This window comes from Lathamus discolor, chromosome Z, assembly GCF_037157495.1.
Source record: "Lathamus discolor isolate bLatDis1 chromosome Z, bLatDis1.hap1, whole genome shotgun sequence".
Taxonomy (NCBI): Eukaryota; Metazoa; Chordata; class Aves; order Psittaciformes; family Psittacidae; genus Lathamus; species Lathamus discolor.
The window spans coordinates 76353242-76374917 of record NC_088909.1 but is presented as its reverse complement, the minus strand read 5'-3'; the positions used below and the strand labels follow the sequence as shown (position 1 = coordinate 76374917).

Genomic DNA, 21676 nt, shown 5'->3' with positions numbered 1-21676 from the left:
TCACTCTCTGTCAAGGTGGAAAGCTAGAGAACAAGATTTATAAAAATACAGACTAGTAAAACATTTGGTTAAAAGCCTCAAAGATGACAGCTTTCTCTACTTTGGTCTTCATTCCTAGTTAATCCTTTTCCATACTATTACTCCTTTCTAGTTTTCCCCATACTCATTTATATATATGTATTTTGTGTTAATCTATATGCAGCTCCTCAGCTGGAATTCTTTTCTATTCATACTGTAGTGATTGGCCTGCCCTTTATAGAGCTGAATCAACAAACACTTTTGCAGTAATTGTCTCCTGTTGGTCACACACACATCCTGCTTCCAGAATTATAGTGCTACAACAGATGGACCTGCTAGAAGGAGGCAGACATTAAAAAAGAAATCAAATCCCCTCCCCCTCAAACTTCTTCGCATTTCTGTCTTTGCACAGAAGGCAGAAGCAGTACCAGGAGTAGCACTTTTCACTTTCGTAAGGCTGGGGAACTGCTAATTTCTAGAGGAGGGAAAACCTCATTTCTGTTACTCATTTTGCATAACTATGTATATGTAATGAATTGTTCAAAAAGAGTTTCCAAGGTCATTGGAACCAATGGAGATCTGCCCATCTCACAGACAGTATCATAATGTAAAGTTTCATGGACAGTATAAACTTCGCATAGAGTTATATGTGTAATTTAGGTAAAATATTCTGCTTGCTCAGACATCTTCATGATTTGACTTCTTAGAAGACTACACCTTAGGTGTCTATATGAGAGCAACATGAGAAATAAAATAAAAAAGGCCATTATCAGGAAACTTTAAAAAGAAAGGGGTAAAATTTGTGTCAAGATAAATGCTGCTGTATTGTAGACAACTGACTAAAAGTGAAATAGCACAGTCTTCAAATCAAACAAGTTTTTTTTCACTCAGTTTTTCTGGAAAGTTTTTTTAAAAAATAGTGGTCACTGGTCTGTTTAAAGGGCAGTGCATTCTAAGCAAAAATACATAAATGATGTTGCAGGTACTCAAGGAAAAATCTTTATTAGGCATGCACATTTTTTTCCTTCTCAGCAAACAATTCAAATTCCCTTTCTTACAACTAATTACTCTTCAGGTGCCATACTAGTGCTACCAAGTGGGAAATTTAAAGCAGAGGCTTGGGCTACTTGCCAAGTGAAAATTAAGCAGGTAAAGAACCTACACGGTCACTGCAGGGTACATTCACATTTAAAAGAGAAAACTATGATTTAGACAGAACAAATGATTTTAAAGCACACATTTCTTTGGGGGGTTACTGTTTTATTTTGGTTTTTTTTTATAAGAAACACTAAGATATTTGAGTATTAAGATACCACAAGAGAAATAACTTTTGGTGGTTCTTTTTTTTACTTGCAAGAACACTGTTGTCATTGTTTCTTCTCAGTGCTTGTTACTTTAGATTTTAGAATTTTCTTGCATAGGTAGATGGTAAAAAACAAGCAAACAGACCATGAAAAACTGAAAGATTGAGGCAATTTCTCGATTTAGGGAGAGTGTTAAATACTTCAAGTGTGTCAAAAATGTCTGATATCCAAAAATAAGCTTAAATATGTAATCGTAAAGTTCTGACTTATCTTACAGTAACAGTGAACTTGTAATGCTGGGCTAAAGTGACCCATTCTACCAACAGTAAGCATTAATATCTTGTCTTGGATGAGATGCCATGTTGCCTGAATTTGGCTAAGAGAATAGATCCATTAGCAGACAAGGGCAGATTTTTGTGCAGTCAGTCCTTTGTTATAATCCCCAAGGAATCCAGTGCTAGAAAATCAACTATAGACTTAAGATTTTAATGTTCTAGATATTCATTTTGAGACAGACTTTACAGTTCATACAAACTAAGGACTGTCTGTCATCTGTTGATTTTCAGAAATGTAGGTATATGTATGGTTTTGTGTATTTTTCTTGAAGATCCACCCAGGCGTGTATGTGAGTGTATATTTGTCTGTTTGCTTGTAGGAGTTCAGAATGCTGGATTCAAGGCAGGTGATGTTTTTTTGTTGTTGTTGTTTTGCCTTGTAAACTCTGCAGCAATGTGGATTTCTTGCTTTCTTTTGATTCTGCAAAAGCCATTTTTTTTCTTTTTGCATATTTCTGCAAAAATGACTGTAAAGTGACTGCACATGTGAGATCAAAGCTTGCATTCTCCAAGGATTCACATCAACACTGAGTCAAGACCGTCTGTACAGAACTATGGTAGTTACAATTTGCTATCAGTGTACAGAAATCACAGCTGGAGCTGATACTTAATGTAGAAGCAAAGGGATTTAGCATTTCCTAGTTTCTTAGAAAAATGTATGAAAGGAATTGTTGGAAAAATCCAGGATTTTATTTTCTAAGACTTACTGCCCCTTCTTTTCATTTCTATCACTGACTGCTTCTAAGAAGAGTATATTTATTGCATACAACATGGTAATTATAATTCATTTTATGTAGTAGGTGTCATTCTTGTTGCAAAAGTTCAGGCAAAGTATATTGAATAAGAAATGAAAATCATAAGCGGGTTAAATCTTAACTATTTATCTTATTCGTGTCAAGGCCATTCACAGGTCCACTGCTGAAAAGTACCGGAGGATCTTTTGCATCAGTTCTCCAATGTTTCTCAGGTAATGTCACAGGAAAAGCTGCATTTCTTAATGGAATGCCATAAGCATTTGCCAAGTTCCTGTGTAATTCTATTTCAGCAGGAAACCTGAATGTTAAAGAATGGAAATACGTCAACCAGTCAAACACCAACAGATCCTTTGGAAAGAAAAAATGTGAAGGTTTAAGTAAATTTTTCTAGATGCACAGATGCATTCCTGCAGATACATACCTTAAGTTTTTGATGAACTGGGAAGAAAAGGAGCTGGTTTTGGTTTTAGTTTTGGGGTGGTTTTTTTTGGTTTTGCATATTTTAGCTGTAATGCAGCCTAGGATTTTTTCTGATAGCATTTTAAAAATCCCACCAAACTGTATTTTAGCCATTCAATTTTCTTTGACTATTAAGGGAACTTTTTTCCCCTGAGCTCATACTTTGCATTTACAATAGAAATCGCTTGCCCAAAGTTTATCTCAGCTATAGAAGGGTGTGAGCATGAAAAAACGAAAGAGTAAAACACTAGTGAAAAGTCTAAAGCTTTTTATTCTTTAAAGTTTGTTTGTGGCTTTCTTTACAAATACTCATGGCTACTTTTTGTTGCCCAGTCTATAGAGAACAGCTCAGAATTCAGTGTTGCATCTGCAAATTCAGCACCACAGCTTCACTCTTTTTATGGTACCCAAATATGAGTGAACCAGCAATTACATTGAAACAAAGATTAAACTGATGTTTGCTTTAGATGCCTTGTAAATTACTGACTTAACTATTATTTATACAAAGATGTCACTTTGACTCTGGCTTTCATAAAGGGATTTTTCCCTTCTTAAGAGATGTATTCTCATTTACGTAACAATTTTTGTATGTCTGTAGTTTTCTTAAAGTAAATTTTAGGAGTAAGCTTGAGATTATAAACTGAATGGTCTTTGAAATTACCCTGCAGTAAGATAAAACTGCTTTTGGAACTTCCTCAGTTTTGTTAATTACAGCAGATGTGTAATCGTTTTACAGTTTTGGGGGACTTTCTACATAAACATTGTCCAGTTAGAAATTCTCACAGGCATATCCAGTTGTTTTCTCCCAAAATACTTTAACATGTGTCCTCAATTTATTTTGACTCCTCTTTCATGGAAATACTCCAGCACATTTGTGCTATTTTTTATTAAGTTCATAAGAAAGCTTCTGCATTCAGTGTCATGATTTCTAAATTAAGTGGGGGTTTTTCTTTCTGTTGCATGAAACGATATTTTTAATTATATACATCAGATGATACTAATCATACCTACGGAATACCTGAATGATAATATTTTATTAAAATATTTAGAAGAAATAAAATTTGGAAGACTTCAATTTAAGTTTAAATAGCACTTTTTACAGATTAACTGTGCAGGAAATTGCTGCTACATCAGTATTGTATGCAGGAATTCTGACTTCCTATTTTTACTACAGTAGTAGTAAAAAAAAAATAAAAAAAAAATGAACGAATCAAAGAACTGTGAAGCTTCTTAGGGAAATTTTGTCCCCAATAACATCATAAGAAATGTGATTTCTCCTCCTCCTCTCCTTCTTTAGAAGTGTACAGGTTATCCTGTCCTAGCTACTTTGACCAAGAGTAATCTTGGTTAATTTGCAGCAACCATAATCTTCAGGCACAATATTTTTTAAAAAGTAAAGACAGTTTGTAAAAATATTTAAAAATCACAACAGCAAAATTTCTATTTTACTTTTTCTTAAAATGCAGCAGAAGTGAAAAGGTAAACCTGAAGGAATAAAAATGTGATAAAACAGGATATACTGCCTGACCTTTGCAGAGTGCAAATACAGTGTAAGAAAGCAGAGGTTTATATAATAATTGAACTAAACTATGTACCAGTATGAGACTGAATCTTCTCAAAATCTGATTGGGTGTTAATTCTTTTTTTTTTTTTTTCTTTTCACTTCTGAGGTCATATCGCTGTTGTCATTATGTATGCATGCCCTGAAAAGACCTCTTTATGGGCACAGTAGATAATTCAAAACTCAAAACACAGCCCAGCCTGTGTATTCTTGGGAGAAAGACATTCTTCTGGACTTACCACAGTGTTCCAGACCTGAATGGCAACATTATCTGTAGGTAGGAAAAATTGTGTGCATTATACTTTAAAGTTAAAATTTTCATGGTGTTTTAGTACTGTTTCAGGGTCCTACATGTAATTTTTGAAGGCTTTGACACATATTTTGGCAATATTAAGAATAGATTCCACTTTATAGTAGTTTTATTAGACCCTTGTTGAGCTTAATAAATTGAAAATGAGGCTATATGTCACATGTATAAAGACTGGAAATAGAGTCAGATGATGCTCTGTGACTCTAGAATTCACCTCTTTCCAGTCCTAGTCCAAAATTCTGCCTGAAATAAACATGATCAGCTAAACAGATACATTTCAAGCTTTTGGTTACTAAATGGGGAAATGTCTATATAATTTTTCCTCAGGTAAACTACTGATTTAGCATTGCTGCTGATCTAAAACAGTTCTCAACTTTTTTATGTTCTACTCTGTCAGAGAAGTTAACTTGGAAATAAAATGAGGAATGTGAAATGATAAACATAGAAGTAACTAGCCTTTTAAAATGCATTTACTCCACAAAAAAAATATATATATCGTTTTATTTATTTTTGTAATTTGCTGCGTTGAAAACTTACAGCATCCTGAACTAAGTTCTGTTAACAGAACGACACTTAAAATATATTTATCATGAAACTGTGCTGTCATTGCAAAATAAAAATAAAGCAAAATACCTTTTGCATTTATATTGATCTCTGAAGAAAAATTACAAAAGACCTGTTGAATTATTGATGAACAACAGTTGAAGTACATTGCATGTAGGAAATGAGTTTCATTCATAAATTAAAGAGAGCAGTTCGCATGAACTAGAACTGTGAAAGTTGTATTATATTGCTGACAAAATGAAATAACTTAGAGGAAGGTAAATTCTAGAAAAATATAAAGAACAAATTGTGGAGACTACATGAAGTTCATAGATACACTCAATACTGTTTACACTGCTGTATCATGTAGAAATTGTAAAAAGTGTGGGTTTGTATTAAAAGAAAATCTGTGTCATAAAGATTAGCATGTTCTTGTCATGTTAGAAACAGAGACAGTATACATGTGTATAAGAACATGTAATATAGTTATCTGATAATATAATACAATAACAGTATATACTGTATTATAGTAATCACTGGAAAATACTATCCTGTAATTTTTTTCTTCATAGATTTCATGTGATATGTAGTTCATTTTTCTTCACCTTCCCTTTGGTTTAAACAAACTTTCCTTGTGCACTGAATCTTATTATTAGAAAAAAAATAGAACTGAGTTTGTAGTTTATTCTCCCCAGAATTTCCTGAATAAGATACTATCTGAGACCTGGAAAAGCTCAACAGATAACTCTTGTAATTGAATTCCCTTTCGTGCTCACAGGAGTGTTTTCACTAAATTCAGTCTGATCTGATCATTTTATTGAAGTTAAGCAGAGAACTAGACTGGGTTCTTGAACATTCAGTACTATGTAAAGTTCTGAGGATAATGCAAGGTTTTGTCAGATGATATTTATTCCTCATCAAATTTTACCCCCCAAAATCAATTTATTTGGGAATAATTATTCATATGTTGACAGATTACATTTCAGCACTGGCAGTCTGTTTTTCTCATAGATTGCCATAGAAAACCAGTTTAGGCTGCAACTGGATCAGTACTTTTAGGCTTGTTCACTGGAGTGGTCTATGAATTATTAATTACTACTAACTACCAGCATTAACTACGAAAGTGATTTACTAACCACATGCATGTGCTTATTTCCACTGAATCCAATGGCATTTCAAGACCGCCTGTGTATGGTGGTAAAAATAAATTTTATTTGCTCTAGTCTTGAATATAGACCTCTCTGTAGTGAGAGGTTCTTTTGTGTTTTGAACTTGCAGGGAAGGAGTTACACTAGAGAATGTAATATTTGAAATATCATTATATTGTAATAGTTATCATATTGTATGATTTAGTATTCTGATAGATTATCAGTCTGTGTACCATTCTGTGTGTACCATTCTATATAGGTGCTACTAAAGTGCAAGAAATAGATGCCTTGAGTTTCTAGCAGCTGTATATCATACCTTGAAAGTCTGAATTCTCTCCCTCTGTTTGCAAGATTTCAAGAGTCATGAAACACTTAGGAAGTGCTTCTGTATTTCCTACTACTGTGAGCATGAGTTGATTCTCCTGGCCTCTCCTAATGCATCCGTTTACCCTACTTCCCTTTCCTTTGCTCCTGTCCTAATGTGGTCAATAATCATCCCTCATTGTAAAGCTAGGGGACATAAGATAGGTGGAGCAGGGTGCTCAGCATGGTTAGCAAGGTAGATAGGTGCATATAATAGGTGAATTGGTAAAAGATGGGTTTGTTCCTTATTTGAGGAGTTGGAAGTTGAAGGAGCAGGGTCATGGGATTGCAAAAATGGCTCTATGACCTGAAAGTATCTAGAAGTCTTACAAGCACACCCATTTATTTTTGTTGTGTGTCCCTGTGTAACAGTGATTGCTTGTATTAAAATGTACCTATGAGATTAAATTCCAGAAATGATCATCATGGTTGGTTTCACTTAGTATTTGGATTGGAGCTAAGCATTGACACATGGAACAGTGTAGATTATGTGTCTCAATTCATGCCTTAAGGTTAAATTGGTGCATATGAGTACCACTTAATCATTTGCAGTAGCTCAGAATCTTACGTACCATGAAATTAATTTTTCAGTTGATCCCTCACATGAATGATAACATTATTTTTTTTCCCCAAGATAATGGTTTACACCTTACACATCTATTCTATTTGGATATACTATGAAATATATGACAGTCATTTTGCTGTTTGTTTGATAGGTAAAATCTTTCAATCATTTTTTAAAAATTAGTGGCAATGTAAAAAGTCCAAGCCAGTGTAAGAGGATATCTTCAGTCATTGACAGCTATTTTAAGCTTTCAATCATCACCAGAGGCTGATTGAAAAGTATAGATCATTATGACCTCACAGCGTTTTTAATGAGGAAATCATTACATCATAATGAAAACCAATACATTGCTCAAGTTCATGTTGAGCAAGGCTGAATTGCTGTCTCCTGGGAACCAGGGACTCTGAAGAAAAATGAGAGTCCTAGTAGGTAATGAGCTGAGCATGAGCTCCCATTGCCATTGTGAAAAATACTAGCGCAGTCCTTGAATATATAAACTGGAGGCTATACAATAGAAGCAGAGAGAATGTATTTTCTTTCACTTGGCATGATTTGAGTGCTCCTAGAATACCCTATGTATCTCTAACCCAGAATCCAAGAAAGACATTGGTAAAAGTAAAAAGCATTTTAAGAAGACTCATGAAAAAGATCTGAAAATACACCATTCCAAAGAACAGTCTGATGTTTTCAGAAAGTTAAAAGGAGTTTAAAAATTGAAAGGTAGCTGGAGTTTAAATATTTGCATGAAGAGTCTTCAGTCTAGCAAATGAAAATTGGAAAAAATATTCAAGTGCATAGAACTGAAACAAGATAGAATCATACCAGATATGAGGTTTGTAATTTTTATGTGACTTTAATTGACCATTACCAATTGGAGTCAGAGAATTGCAATTATATTGGACAGTTAATCTAAAACGAAAGAATTAGAAAGAAATCAATTGCTCATGGTTAGCAGTGGGCAGTCTTTCTTCAGGGAATAAAATAAAAATTCTGTTCTGTAGGAAGCAACAAAAAATGGAGATGGGAAGAGAGAGGGTATGTGAACTGAGCTATATAAACTGAGGTAATGAAAAGTACAAACAGGAAGGTATGTTCTCAACTTCAGTAACACTTCATTTATCTGTGGAACTGAGGGAAGAAATGTGTGTACTTCATAGAGTACAGCTGATCAACAGTATTTTTGTGATGAAACCCAGAATGCATTTAATGGTGCTGTGAAATAAAACGTAAACATGGACGATAGATTTAAGAAAAGTTAGACCAGTATTTTATAAGAGTCTAACTGAAGCCAAAGGGGAGTGTTATAATGATGTTTAAACATCAGGTTATAAAGAAAAGAAATTCTGAGGCAGAGGAAGAAGCCATCACCATGCAAGACGTACAAATATAGACTCATGGCACAGGGAAAATAGATAATGAAATGGAGCGAGTGACCTAAGATAAATGAATGTTCTACCGTGTGCAACAGGAACATTAAAAGAGAATTAGCCTTTAGCAGAAGAAATGAAAAAAGAAGGAGTAATAGCTTTTGTGGTGTGACGTACACAGAATTTAGGATTACACTGGTCTCGTACATCCATTTAGAGTTACTGATTGTAGAGCTGGGAGAAGGCTAAAGCCTCATATAGGTAATACGTAACTTGGTAAGGTAAATTTAGAAAAGAAAAAGGTAAATTACAATTTTTTAATATTTTTTTCATATTCTTTTGTCTACCTATAGGGTGGTGTGTAAGGAAACAGTTTTTTAGTGAGGTAGTAGTGAAATATTTAAAGGAGAGAGCTTTTCATTTGAACTGGGGAGACAGAGTCAGATGATCTTTTTTAGTCAAAATCTTGATAAAAGACTCAAGCTGATATACTTCGTTAAAGGCTTGGCTTCCAAAGAAAAATACTTATTTTTCAAAGTATTGTTTGCAATAGAAACTTTGGTGGAAAAAAAAGAAAACTAAATCAACAATGAGAAAAGGAAAAAGCATTCTGATAAATAGTAATTTCAATTAAAAATCTACAGTTGCTGCATTTACTTGAAGATAGAAATTTTACAAGCTTTGTGCCTGGAGAATAAAGTTAAGGTAATCATGAGGAAAGTTAAGCAGCAGGAGACATAAATTTCTTTTACTTAAGAAAGAAGGCTTATGTCGAAGTCTGAAACTGCAATTACAATGCTTATGATGATTTACAGTCTCAGGACCTCTACTTTGAGTAGTTTCCCTGAAAAAAAGTTTTTTCATAATTTTGGTATGAAGGCATTATTTGTAGCTTAGAGTGCATTTTATTTGCAGCCCACTGTCATACATATTACTGTGTATAGTTCAAAAGGGATTTTACAGTAAATTCCTCAAGATTACAAATATTGGATTGTCCTGACTGCATTTTTTTTTTCTGTCAAGAATTGTAAAATTTTATTTTCATTTACATTTACTGTAAAATTTTAGTTTTTTGTTTCCATTTCTCAACTGCTGCTTTGTGATGTTTGTTCTTCCTCTTCACAAGGAGTTAAAAACTTCTTAATATATACAAATACATATTTTCTTATTTACATACACTCACTGTGTATCTCCAGACTTGTCTTTACACTGGCAGCTTTTGTAGTAGATAGACACTGTGTGTAAGGTATTCCGTTTATATATGTCAGATCCTCCAGGGCCACGGCTTTTGCCAGATGAAGCACTTTCGATTTTGAGGCTGATGAAACACAGTGCTATTATTGATCTGTGCATGACACAGCCTGTATCTCTGCTGGCAGAGTGTAGCAACATTTATCCAGGAATTTGTGAAATGTCACTCGGATCATGTTCATAAGGTAAACTGCAAAAACCAGGATCCAAGCTGAGAATCCATGAGGAATTGGACGTGACTCTCTTATTCCTTCGTCGTATCTTCTAGGTCAGCCAAGTGGTATTTGTTAAAACAACGTCTGTGTTTTGTAGTAGGTGTTGGAGAAAGTATGATTATCACTAGGAACACTCTGTACAATATAGTCCTGCTGTTGTTTTACTAGTTTTTTTTTTAGGTCCCTTGAACAATATTTTAAGTTAATTAAAGTGATCTAAACATTGCAAGTCTATAATTTCTGTTGTGTTTGTAGCAAACTGGCAGTTCCTTTATGCCTCCAATCAGGAAACTCTGTTTATATTTCCTAAAGGATTTTAATTTTTCTTGCTTCACTTTGCCTTTGGGGATGTGTGGCAATAAATGTTTGCCATTAGGATCTCAGTAAGCAGTGGTCAGAAAGGGTGTGTGACTATTTACACATAAACCTGCCAAAATGCTTATATTTAGAGGTTTGGTTTCTTTATAAATTATGATTGAAAAAGGCTGTGCATTTTTGTTAGTATCAAAAGCCTGTCATGTAAAACATAATGTAAACTAAGGTAAATAATAAAAAAGCAAACTTCTATATCAAGTCAAATGTGACTTTTCCAGACATTTTTTGTAAGTAGTGTTTCAGCAATAGACTCAGTGTAATCTGCAAATGGATGTTGCACCTTCTCCTTAAAAACAAAAATTGTTTTAAAGTGAAAACAAGACACAAAAAGATGCAATTCCTAATTTAAGTTTTGGTTTCTAAAGTAATTTGAAAGTTAGCCATGAAGGAAAAAAATAATTATTGTCATACTTGCCAACATTTTTCAATTCTAAACATTAAAATCTTTAGAAAAGTCACTTGATTGTTCGATTTAAAAATCAATTACTAGCTAAGGCAAGAAGAAATAGTTTTTACTGAAGTTAAAGATTTGAGTTTGGCCTATTGAGGTTTTTTCCCAAGTATAGCAAGGCTTTCTTTTATTTCTGAAAGATAATTTCTGTAGTTTGAATACCACAGACCAAGTCCAGATTTAAATGAAATATCATTAGTGAATTACCACTGAAATGTAATTAGCCTCTGCTTTTTAAAATGTTCATACTTGATGCATGTATTTTTACATGTTATCCTTCCCTTTACAAGATTGACATATGTGAGATGCAACTTGTAAGTTGTGGAAAAGCAAACATTGCAGTTGACTGGTTTGTGGGGCAGGGGGGTGGCTTGCGGGTATGTGTGTTTATTTAGCAAAAGCCCGCAGGTTGGACAAACACCAGTGTCTGTTTCTCAGGAACTTGAAGATGGTGTTACAAATCATGAAAGCCACCTGTTTGTCAATCTGCCACTCTTCATAGTAAACCCTTGCCAGTTTGTCAGGCACTATTTCTTACAGGGAATTTCAGAGAGGGCATTTATTTCGCTACTTAGCAGTTAGGAGTGTCAAGGCACTCTGTGAGATACTGTGTCTTATTTTAGACACCACACATGAAATACACATATTGGAGGGGGAAAAAACAATTCTAGGCTTCAAACATGTTAAATATGAGAAAAAAATTGAAGGAGTATAATTAAGGAAATCTATAAAATAACAGATCATTGGTAAAGACTGAAGGAGTGTAACAGCCAAAATAGTTTTGCAGTGCATAGAAGATTATTTAAAAGGGATAGTGGTCAGTTTGTGCTTCCATCTCCTTTAAGGAGAACAGATTTAATTTTTCAAGAAAGATGATTTAGGCATAAGAGAAATTTTCTCTCGGAGGGCACTGAAGAACTGCAGAAGGCTGCCAGGAGAATCTTCACTGTAGTTCAATTTAAATTTTGCACATGTGGTAAATTTAATACATTCATTACATCGTTACCAGTCTTTCACAGTTATTTCTTTTGTCCTCATTCTTATTTGGAAGGACTATGTTTTGGTTTGTTTCTTTGGTTTTTTTACTTAACTAGCACAGGAAGAGTTTGAGCAATGGAGCTAGCAGCTAGTCCTTGCAAGTCTTTTTTTTTCCTGGAACACCAAATTCTCCTTTTCCTCCATGCAGTTTATGACTCTTTGGTTTTTAGTGAGGTGTATCAATGGTCAGAGAGTAGGACCATAGCAATAGCTCCCACATCTTGTCCTTGGGGAAACAATGTCAGAAAAAAAATACTTAGTCCTAGAGTTCTTTTTACCTCCTCCAGATTGCAGAAGACTAATCTTCTTTACTAGTTCAGCACTTTTAGGTCTCCTGCAAAGCAGAAGTTTCCTGTGTTTGGCCCTATTTTCTTACCCATTCCAAACTGAGATTTCTTTGTCCAGTTTACTGCAAAACATTTTTGTTAGATCCTGCATCTTAGTCCAGCGTTCTCGCTCTCAAAATATGTTGTTTAAGCTTGTACGTTCAAAGTTAATGCCCGTGCTCTGTTTGTCCTGGCTACTCCCTTTCACTACAAGAAGAAACTCCAAAGGACAAATCCATAGCCAGAAGCACAAAGGAGAAGAGTACAGCCATTCTTGTCACTTTACCAAGGAAGATGCATGAGCCTTCAAAATGCATTTGATTTTATTTTTGTCTTTCTAGGTGTAAAATAATACTAGTCAAGAACTAAGGTATCTTCAACAACAGCAGAAAAGTGTTACAAATTAGAGTACTTAATAGACAAAAAATGGTATCTGGAATCTGGAAACTGCACCTGAGATTCTTTTCTAAAATGGTTATTTACAACATTCCGTCCTTGGGATTGTCTCATTTTTCTCTGCCTTAGACCCTAGTTGTTGCAGACAATGAGTAGAGGCTCATAGGATTCTTTGGCATCCCTGCAGGAGTCACACACTATTACGCTCCTTGTAACCTAAGGAGAAGAGTTTTTTTGGTTTTGCAGCCAGGTTAGTTTGCCTAAAGTGCCTGAACCTCATGGTCTAGCTACTGGTAGAGAAGTATGATTATACTTCCTTACTAATGCTTTGCACCATATGATCTGCTCTGCAGAAGATTCACTAGCAACTGATGAGGTAATCATGGGCTGTTATCATAGCTTGTGTCATGTTCAGGTTAATTTTGCATCTCTCCATGCTACTTTTGATGCCTAACATGGCAAGAGCTTCAGTTTCTTTCTCAGGGTTGGAGATTGTATGACTAGCCATATCATGTCATAAGATTCACAGGCACTGGAAGAGGATTTACTGTTCTGTGGCAGAACTGGTCTGCCTGTGCAGAGTTTTCTGCTAATTCATAGATTCAGGGGTGGTCCTGTGGTCTTTCAGTATTATGTACACCAAAGAGAAATGTGTGACTTTGTCTACACGTATATCTCAGTGAGGCAAGCTGAAGAGAATCAGGCAAGTGCTAAGAGACAGCAGCTGTAGGTGTGGTTCAAGCTTGGACATTGAATTGCAGAGGTTAGGCACAATGTTGTCCTCAAACTGTTCATGTATGTGAAAATAATTAATTGCCCAGATGAGTCATAATATTGATAATAATCATGACAAGGGGAAAGTATATTTTAATTTATGCATTATCTGAAAATACGGCTTTTGCTTGTGATGGTTTCTTCAGCTATTTAACATGTAATGTAAGGAATACTTTACTCAAACTGTTCATTTATGCCTGTAATTTTAGCAAGGGTTCCAATGATAACGTAAGTTAAAAATCAAAGATAAGGCTGTGGGGTTCATTTATAAGAATCCAGGGATGAATTTTCACTTTAATTTATATGCAGTACCGTTGTAGTGGTGATTTTTAAATGCAGTCTATTATCTTGAAATACATCCCTGCCTTCGAATCTTCCCCACAATTTCTGTCGTCACAGAATCACAGAATCACAGAATCCCAAGGGTTGGAAGGGACCTCAAAAGATCATCTAGTCCAACCCCCCTGCAAGAGCAGGGTAACCTACAGTACATCACACAGGAACTTGTCCAGGCGGGCCTTGAATATCTCCAGTGTAGGAGACTCCACAACCCCCCTGGGCAACCTGTTCCAGTGCTTTATCACTCTTACAGTAAAGAAGTTCTTCCTGATGTTAACGTGGAACTTCCTATGCTCCAGTTTACACCCATTGCCCCTTGTCCTATCACTGGATATCACTGAAAAAAGCCTAGCTCCATCATCCTGACACCCACCCTTTACATATTTGTAAACATTGATGAGGTCACCCCTCAGTCTCCTCTTCTGCAAGCTAAAGAGACCCAGCTCCCTCAGCCTCTCCTCAAAAGGGAGATGTTCCACTCCCTTAATCATCTTTGTGGCTCTGCGCTGGACTCCTTCAAGCAATTCCCTGTCCTTCTTGAACAGAGGGGCCCAGAACTGGACGCAATATTCCAGATGCGGCCTCACCAAGGCTGAGTAGAGGGGGAGGAGAACCTCTCTTGACCTACTAACCACTCCCTTTCTAATGCACCCTAAGATGCCATTTGCCTTCTTGGCCACAAGAGCACATTGCTGGCTCATGGTCATCCTCCTATCCACCAGGACCCCCAGGTCCCTTTCCCCTTCCCTACTTTCCAGCAGGTCAACCCCCAACCTGTACTGGTACATGGGGTTGTTCTTCCCCAGATGCAAGACTCTACACTTGCCCTTGTTAAATTTCATCAAGTTTCTCCCCGCCCAGCTCTCCAGCCTGTCCAGGTCTCGCTGAATGGCAGCACAGTCCTCTGGTGTGTCAGCCACTCCTCCCAGTTTTGTGTCATCAGCGAACTTGCTGAGGGTGCACTCAGTTCCCTCATCCAGGTCATTGATGAAAATATTAAACAGCACCGGTCCCAGCACCGACCCCTGAGGAACTCCACTAGTCACAGACCTCCAGCTAGATTCTGCGCCATTGACCACAACTCTCTGCCTTCTTCCTTTCAACCAGTTCTCGATCCACCTCACTACTTGATCGTCAAGCCCACACTTCTTTAGCTTATCTATGAGGATGCTGTGGGAGACAGTATCAAATGCCTTACTGAAATCAAGAAAAACTACATCTACCGCTCTACCATCATCCCTCCACCTAGTCACTTCCTCATAGAAGGCTATAAGGTTGGTCATACATGACTTCCCCCTCATAAAACCATGTTGGCTGTTCTTAATGACCCCCTCATCCTTGATATGCCTAGTGATGGAGTCAAGAATAAGTTGTTCCATCACCTTTCCAGGGATGGAGGTAAGGCTGACCGGTCTATAATTACCCGGGTCCTCCTTCTTGCCCTTCTTATAGATTGGTGTGACCTTTGCCATCCGCCAATCCTCAGGCACCTCGCCCGTTTCCCACGACTTACCAAAGATGATGGAGAGTGGCCTAGCAATGACCTCCGCCAGCTCCCTCAGCACCCGTGGGTGCATTCCATCCGGACCCATCGATTTACAGATGTCCAGATTGCATAGCTGATCCCTAACCCAATCCTCATCTACCAAAGCAAACTCCTCCTTTGTCCTGACTCCTTCTGGGGCTATAGAAATCCGGGGCCCTCAGGGAGAGTCTGCAGGAGTAAAGACAGAGGCAAAGAAGGCATTCAGCTTCCTCATACTTCTCAGAAGTGGCTAGTAATATTTATTTTCTTATCTAGAAATGTAAATAATACACTAATATTTGCACAGTATCACCCTTACATGACTACAAAAATTCCAGGTGTTTTACCCTTTTTTTCACACCCTGTGTTGTGTATTTCTGCTTTTTTCCTGCTCTGTGAGAACATGAGAGAAGTTTTCCTAAACTCCTAAGTAACTAACTTTGCTAACACAGTTTACACTTAAAATGTTTTGCCTGTACACAGCTGTCTACATGAAAAAAATAAAAAAAAAAAAAACAGAAAAAAGAAAGAAGCTTCTGCAGATATTTTTTCATCTTTTGTTAATATCTGAAACAGTTGCAAATTAGATGTCTGAATAATTATGAAAAATTAAATATAGAGCAATCTTGAAAGTTTTGTCCCTTGAATATTGTAACTCGCTTCTTGTACCTCTAAGATACATGGGGTTTAGTAATTTTTGTCTCAAAATATCACTTATATCACTTCTTCAAACCTTTGTATCTTTTAGACGTGTTTTCCGTAGGTTGATAGAAAATTGTTGTTAGCAGCTGAGAAGTAGATTCAAGTGTACAAAACCAATACATTAAGAGGAGGCCACAATACGGGAGATGAAACAGTTTTCCCTATAAGCGCAGAATACCTGTCTGCTTATATTTGAGATGCAGCAGCAGTATTTCAATAGCAAATGGTTCATTCTCTAAAACAGATGGAAATGAGGAGACATTAAATTTAATATTTCACCATTCTTTCAGCTGTTTTCTTCCTTTCTTGCTTATATTTTCCTTTAAAAATAATTTTAATTTTTAAAGATATAAAGCTGTATGCTTTGGAAATAAGCGGGTAAATCAAAAGAAAGTTTAAAAACAGTCTTTAAAATAGCATTTTCATTTTGGCTTCTTTCTATTTTATGTGAGCTATACGGAAAACAGATGGAAGCATTATTAATTTTTTCCCCCAATGAGTTTTAGCGCAGCATATTTGTATGTGTTATCTGAAACATATGAATACTTAGTATTGCTGCTGTTAAATTCGTAATGAGTTGTAGGGATTGTGAAATTCCCTGACTGGCTCTCATGCAAGTAGTTCATTTGCAGTGCTTAGATGTGTTAAGATTAAGCAGAGGGAATATGGCAAGCACTATCCCTGACCCTAGATGAAAAAATCAAATTTCTAGCTTCATGAGTTTGCCCCAACTCTCATGTTTGGTGAAAATCAGATAAATACTGTTCAACCCTGCAAAAAAACTTTGCAGTAAAACCTAGTCCTAACTTTAAAAGATTGCATGGATTCCATGTCTATATCGTCTAGTAATTACAAAGGTGTGGAAATCTTAGGGCAAATTTTGTGCACCAGATGAAAGTCTTTGCTTATATATAGCAGCAGTACTTACTGTGCACAGGCATGTTATGTGTTGGAATACCTAAGTCAAGTTGTATTTGTGTAGGTAACAATGGTGGTTACATGGAAACATTGTGTTTGGACTGAAGCCAAATCCTCACAGCTGGGTTGCCATAACATCCAGATATTTTCAAGTAGGACACAATGTTATGAAATGTCTCATTTTTAATTGAATTGTAATAAAACTTATTTTAATGTACCATGTGGAGTCTGTGTAGATGTTAATACTTCTAATATGTTAATATGTAAGATATAGTGTAATATACTCTAAATATTTTTCTTTTTAAGAAATTAATTTTTTTAAGTTCTGTAAATTTTGTCTGGAAATGTTAAGGCCTTAGAAACAAGGTCATGCACATCTGTATATTCTGTCAATTTGCATCTCTGCATTGGAAATTCAATCCCTACAAAAATTAAAGCAAGTAGTTGTGAGCATGTAATGGATCATAATGAAATTACTTATATAAGTAATGTTACATACATAGTTAATAGTCCTTATATTCCTTTGAAATTTGCAAGGACAGATGGAGTGCTGCATCTATTTTAGTATGAAAGCAAGATAGTGTTCTTAATATGTACAGAAATTAGGCATGGGATACAGCAATATTTACTCCTACAGAGACATTAAATTAAAGTAATAGAAAATGCAAGCTAAAATAGAACTGCTGCAGGTCAAACCCCTTATCTTTGAATTGGTGTTATCATTGTACAGATGATGTTTCACAAGCATTTTCATCATTTAATATATTATAATTTATGTTATATATATAATATTACCTATATTATTACTTTTTTCTTATTTCTCATAATTTATTTGAAAAATCATTGGTTGCAAGATGTGCAGTTCTGTACTTAGGCTTGTCTATTGTTTATAACATCAGATGATTTTTTTGAGAATTGGGCTCAAAATGTATTGCTGCAATTCATTTATAGATGAGTGTGTGTTTCTCTAGAATAGATGTATGTGCTCTGGTATTGATCTATGTGGTATTATCATTCTTTAGAAAAATGAAAAGGTAAAATAGAACGAAATTTAAAATGGACCTATCTGCTCTGATTTTATTGATTTTATTGTTTTATTTTATAAGATACTATAGTTAAATGTTATAATTCTGGGTTTTTATAAGGTGTAGAAGAAATAGCTGAATTAAAATTACAAGTAAAACATTTGTTTATGAAGTGGTACACAGTAAATAGCCCTTTGTAAATGATTACTCTTGATCAGTACTATCACATGAATAAGAAGATATTAAAAAACTTTGATAAGAGTTTGTTCATTATTACAACTGTACTCCCAATGATAACTGAATTTATTATTTATATATGTGAAAGGGCCATTCTATAAATAACAGCGTAAACATTGCTTTTATAAAACTGATGAGCTCCAATTGTGTAACAGTGACATTATCAATAGGACAACTGGTTTTTCTTAAGTAAAATACTTGAGATAAGAAATATACCTCTTATCTGCATGCTGATATCTGTATTTCTCTGCTGGGAACTAATTTAAACACTTCGTGAGAGATTGACATTTTCAGTGCCTTAAACATCCTTAAAAGCTGCTTTGTTCATTGCAAACCATATTTAGTATGACCTCCTAATAACGTAGCACACCTCAAGTGTCATGCCTGTCTTTACTGTGCACATTGGAGCTGTGTTCATCTATACTAGACAACTGCACTTCAAGGAAAGATTTTTTTTTTCTTGATAGGCAATTAGCAGTAATTAGGAAGATTCACTTCAGAAAGATGTCAACATGAGATTGTTTAAAAAAGTTGAATGTCAGTGGCTTTAAAAGAAGTTTTTTTTTTCCCTGACACATAGGTATGGCATTTGAAACATGAAATGTTAATTTAACTTTTCTGCTTATTATTCATGCACAATATTATTTTGTCATTCAGATACTACACTGACAGAGTGCAAAGGGTGTTAAAATAGTGCTGCTAGAATAAAAAGAGGATTAATCTACCATTGGCCAATTAGCCAAAGGGTACTTAACGGTCTCTAAAGGCTACTGAAGTCTAACAACTAGCTAAAGCACTGGCAAAAAGTCCTCTGTATTACCTTGGTTTACTTGACATTTTGTGAAACAGTCAGCTGCTGAAAACTGCATTTGGCTGAAAAAAAAAATTATTGCAGTGATAATGTAAATTTTACTAAAATTTCAGAAGAATATATGACAAATAACTTTTCAATTTATAACTTTTTCTTGATTTGGGGCATCTTTATTTAAATTTAGGGCTAGCATATTAAGTCAGCAGAGACTTTTCTGTTTCATATTTTTTTCTTCATGTCTAGAATACTAAGTAATCCACCACTTACAGCGCTTGCATGAAAAAAAACTTTCAGTGAGGATTTGGAGTTATTTGCCTTTATGTGATTCATATTAAGTATGCAGCACAGTTGGTATTTTAGTCTGTTATATATCTTTTGTATTTTCAGATAGCAATGTACCATTATTAGTCATTTCGGTTTGTTTTTGGTTTTTTCTTGTTGTTGTTTTTAATTTCTGTGACCCATCAGGTAGGTTTTTCTTGAAGAGAACAAAACAGGTCAAGATCAATGGGACTGGCTCAATAAATTTTGCCTTGGATATTGTAAATAGATTTATCATTATGTTGTAACATTTGATAAAGTGTGTAAAATTATAAATACCTGTGCCTTCTGATATGTTTAGAAAAGTTCTGTCATAGTTTATGTGTGCAACAAGTACTTCTTATCCTGGATATACTTATCAAGCTAAAGCTGAGAGAAAATAGGATTTAAGATGAGCAGAGTTAGATTTTGAAATAGGCCTTGGTACAGGATATGCATATCTATGCATAGAGCAAGTGTATTTTATTACCTACCAGATTTCTTAGAGAAAAGATAAAGGAATATGTTGACTATGTGTCTCTTACAGACATACAGATGCACATTGTAATGTTTCATGTGCCAGGGCTTTAGGATGGGTGGCAAATACTATTTTCAGTCATCTGAGGGCATTTATATTAGTTATAGTTGGATTGCTAAAGAAGTAGTAAAATCAGGTAATGCTATTGCTTAAAAAGGGTTTCAAGAATACCTGACTTACAGCCCATTTTATAATTTTGCCTAGAATACTGTCATGGTATAAGTCCAGTCAGTAATTCAGAGCCACGCAGTCACTCTCTCACTCCTCCCCCCTTTTCCTCCCCCTGCTCCCAGAGGGATGGGGAGGAGAATCGAAAGAATGTAACTCCCACGGGTTGAGATAAGCACAGTCCAGTAACTAAGGTATAACACAAATCACTGCTGCTACCACCAATAATAATAATGATAAGGGAAATAACAAGGGAGGACAATACAACAGCTCACCACCCACCGACCGATACCCAGCCCGACTGAGCAGTGATCTAGCCCTTCTGGGTAACTGCCTCCAGCTTATATACTGGGCATGATGTGCTGTGGTATGGAATACCTCTTTGGCTAATTTGGGTCAGGTGTCCTGTCTCTGCTTCCTCCCGTCTTCCCCTCCTCCCTGGCAGAGCATGAGACTCAGAAAGTCCTTGGTCAGACCAAACATTACTGAGCAGCAACTAAAATCATCGGTGTTATCAGTGCTGTTCCCAGGCTGAAAGTCAAAAACACAGCGCTGTACCAGCTACTAAGAAGGAAAAAAATGACTGCTACTGCTGAACCCAGGACAAATACATTCTGCATAATATATTCTGCAAATACAAATGTATGGAATCATGTACGGCAGTGGCAGTGCCGTATGAGCCACCACTAACAGAAATTTTCATACATGCCAGTTGCAGGAGGAGGGTGACTGAGCTAAAAGATCCTCACAGGCTTGTTGTGCTGCTGAGCAGCAATAGGCCGTTCTAGGAGCTTCCTACATTAATCCATTGTGCTTTCCATGTAGCTATCTTTCTGAGCAGAGGGCTTATGGTAAAAAGTATTGCTGAGTCACTGCCAGTTTTGCACTGACTACATAGAAACTGAGATTTCATCACGTACTCCTTTGTGTACAGCAGAACAGAGTTATCATGGGTATACCAGGATCAGGGAGATCAAGATAGATGGATTTTAAAATATTGAATCTATAAACATCTGTTAAGCCAAAACACTCTGGAGGAGGTGCAGCAAACAAAGGCTGCTGCATGGTGGAGTAACAGCAGTAGCCTGCCTTTACCAACATCTGGTCTAGCTGTCTAGCTGGTGTTTAAGGTTCCAACTTTCATCATGGTGACCTTTTCCCCTGGAGTAAATCCTTTTTACTCTGTCATTCGCAATTTGTGTGCATGGGAGAGCACACACACACACCACACACACACCCCCCCCCAATGTCTGAAAAAGAAGCAAGAGAAAAAGGCTTGACCTAAAATTTAGTGAGTGGTGAAGGGCAGCAGCATAATGAACTTGATTCTTAAGTGAGTAAATACAAGGAATATCTTTTAGGTAGAAATATTTTGCCTGGGCTAGGGTGCTGTTTTTTACATCCTGCATAGATTTATAAAGAATTTTCACATAACCTTTCAATATATTGCAAATAGAAGAATAAAGCAATAACATTATCTATCCTGTAACATCATTTATATTGTTTCCAGAGCAGTTAGGAGACAACCTTCTTGATACTAGATGATCTTAAGGTCCTTT

At 35.9% G+C, this 21676-nt stretch overlaps 1 protein-coding gene across 4 annotated transcripts in view; it reads left to right on the top strand.

Moving 5' to 3' along the window:
* The window catches only part of CNTLN (centlein), a 199616-nt gene that overhangs the window by 140432 nt on the left and 37508 nt on the right, over positions 1 to 21676 (top strand). The gene's annotated exons all lie outside the window — the stretch shown is intronic.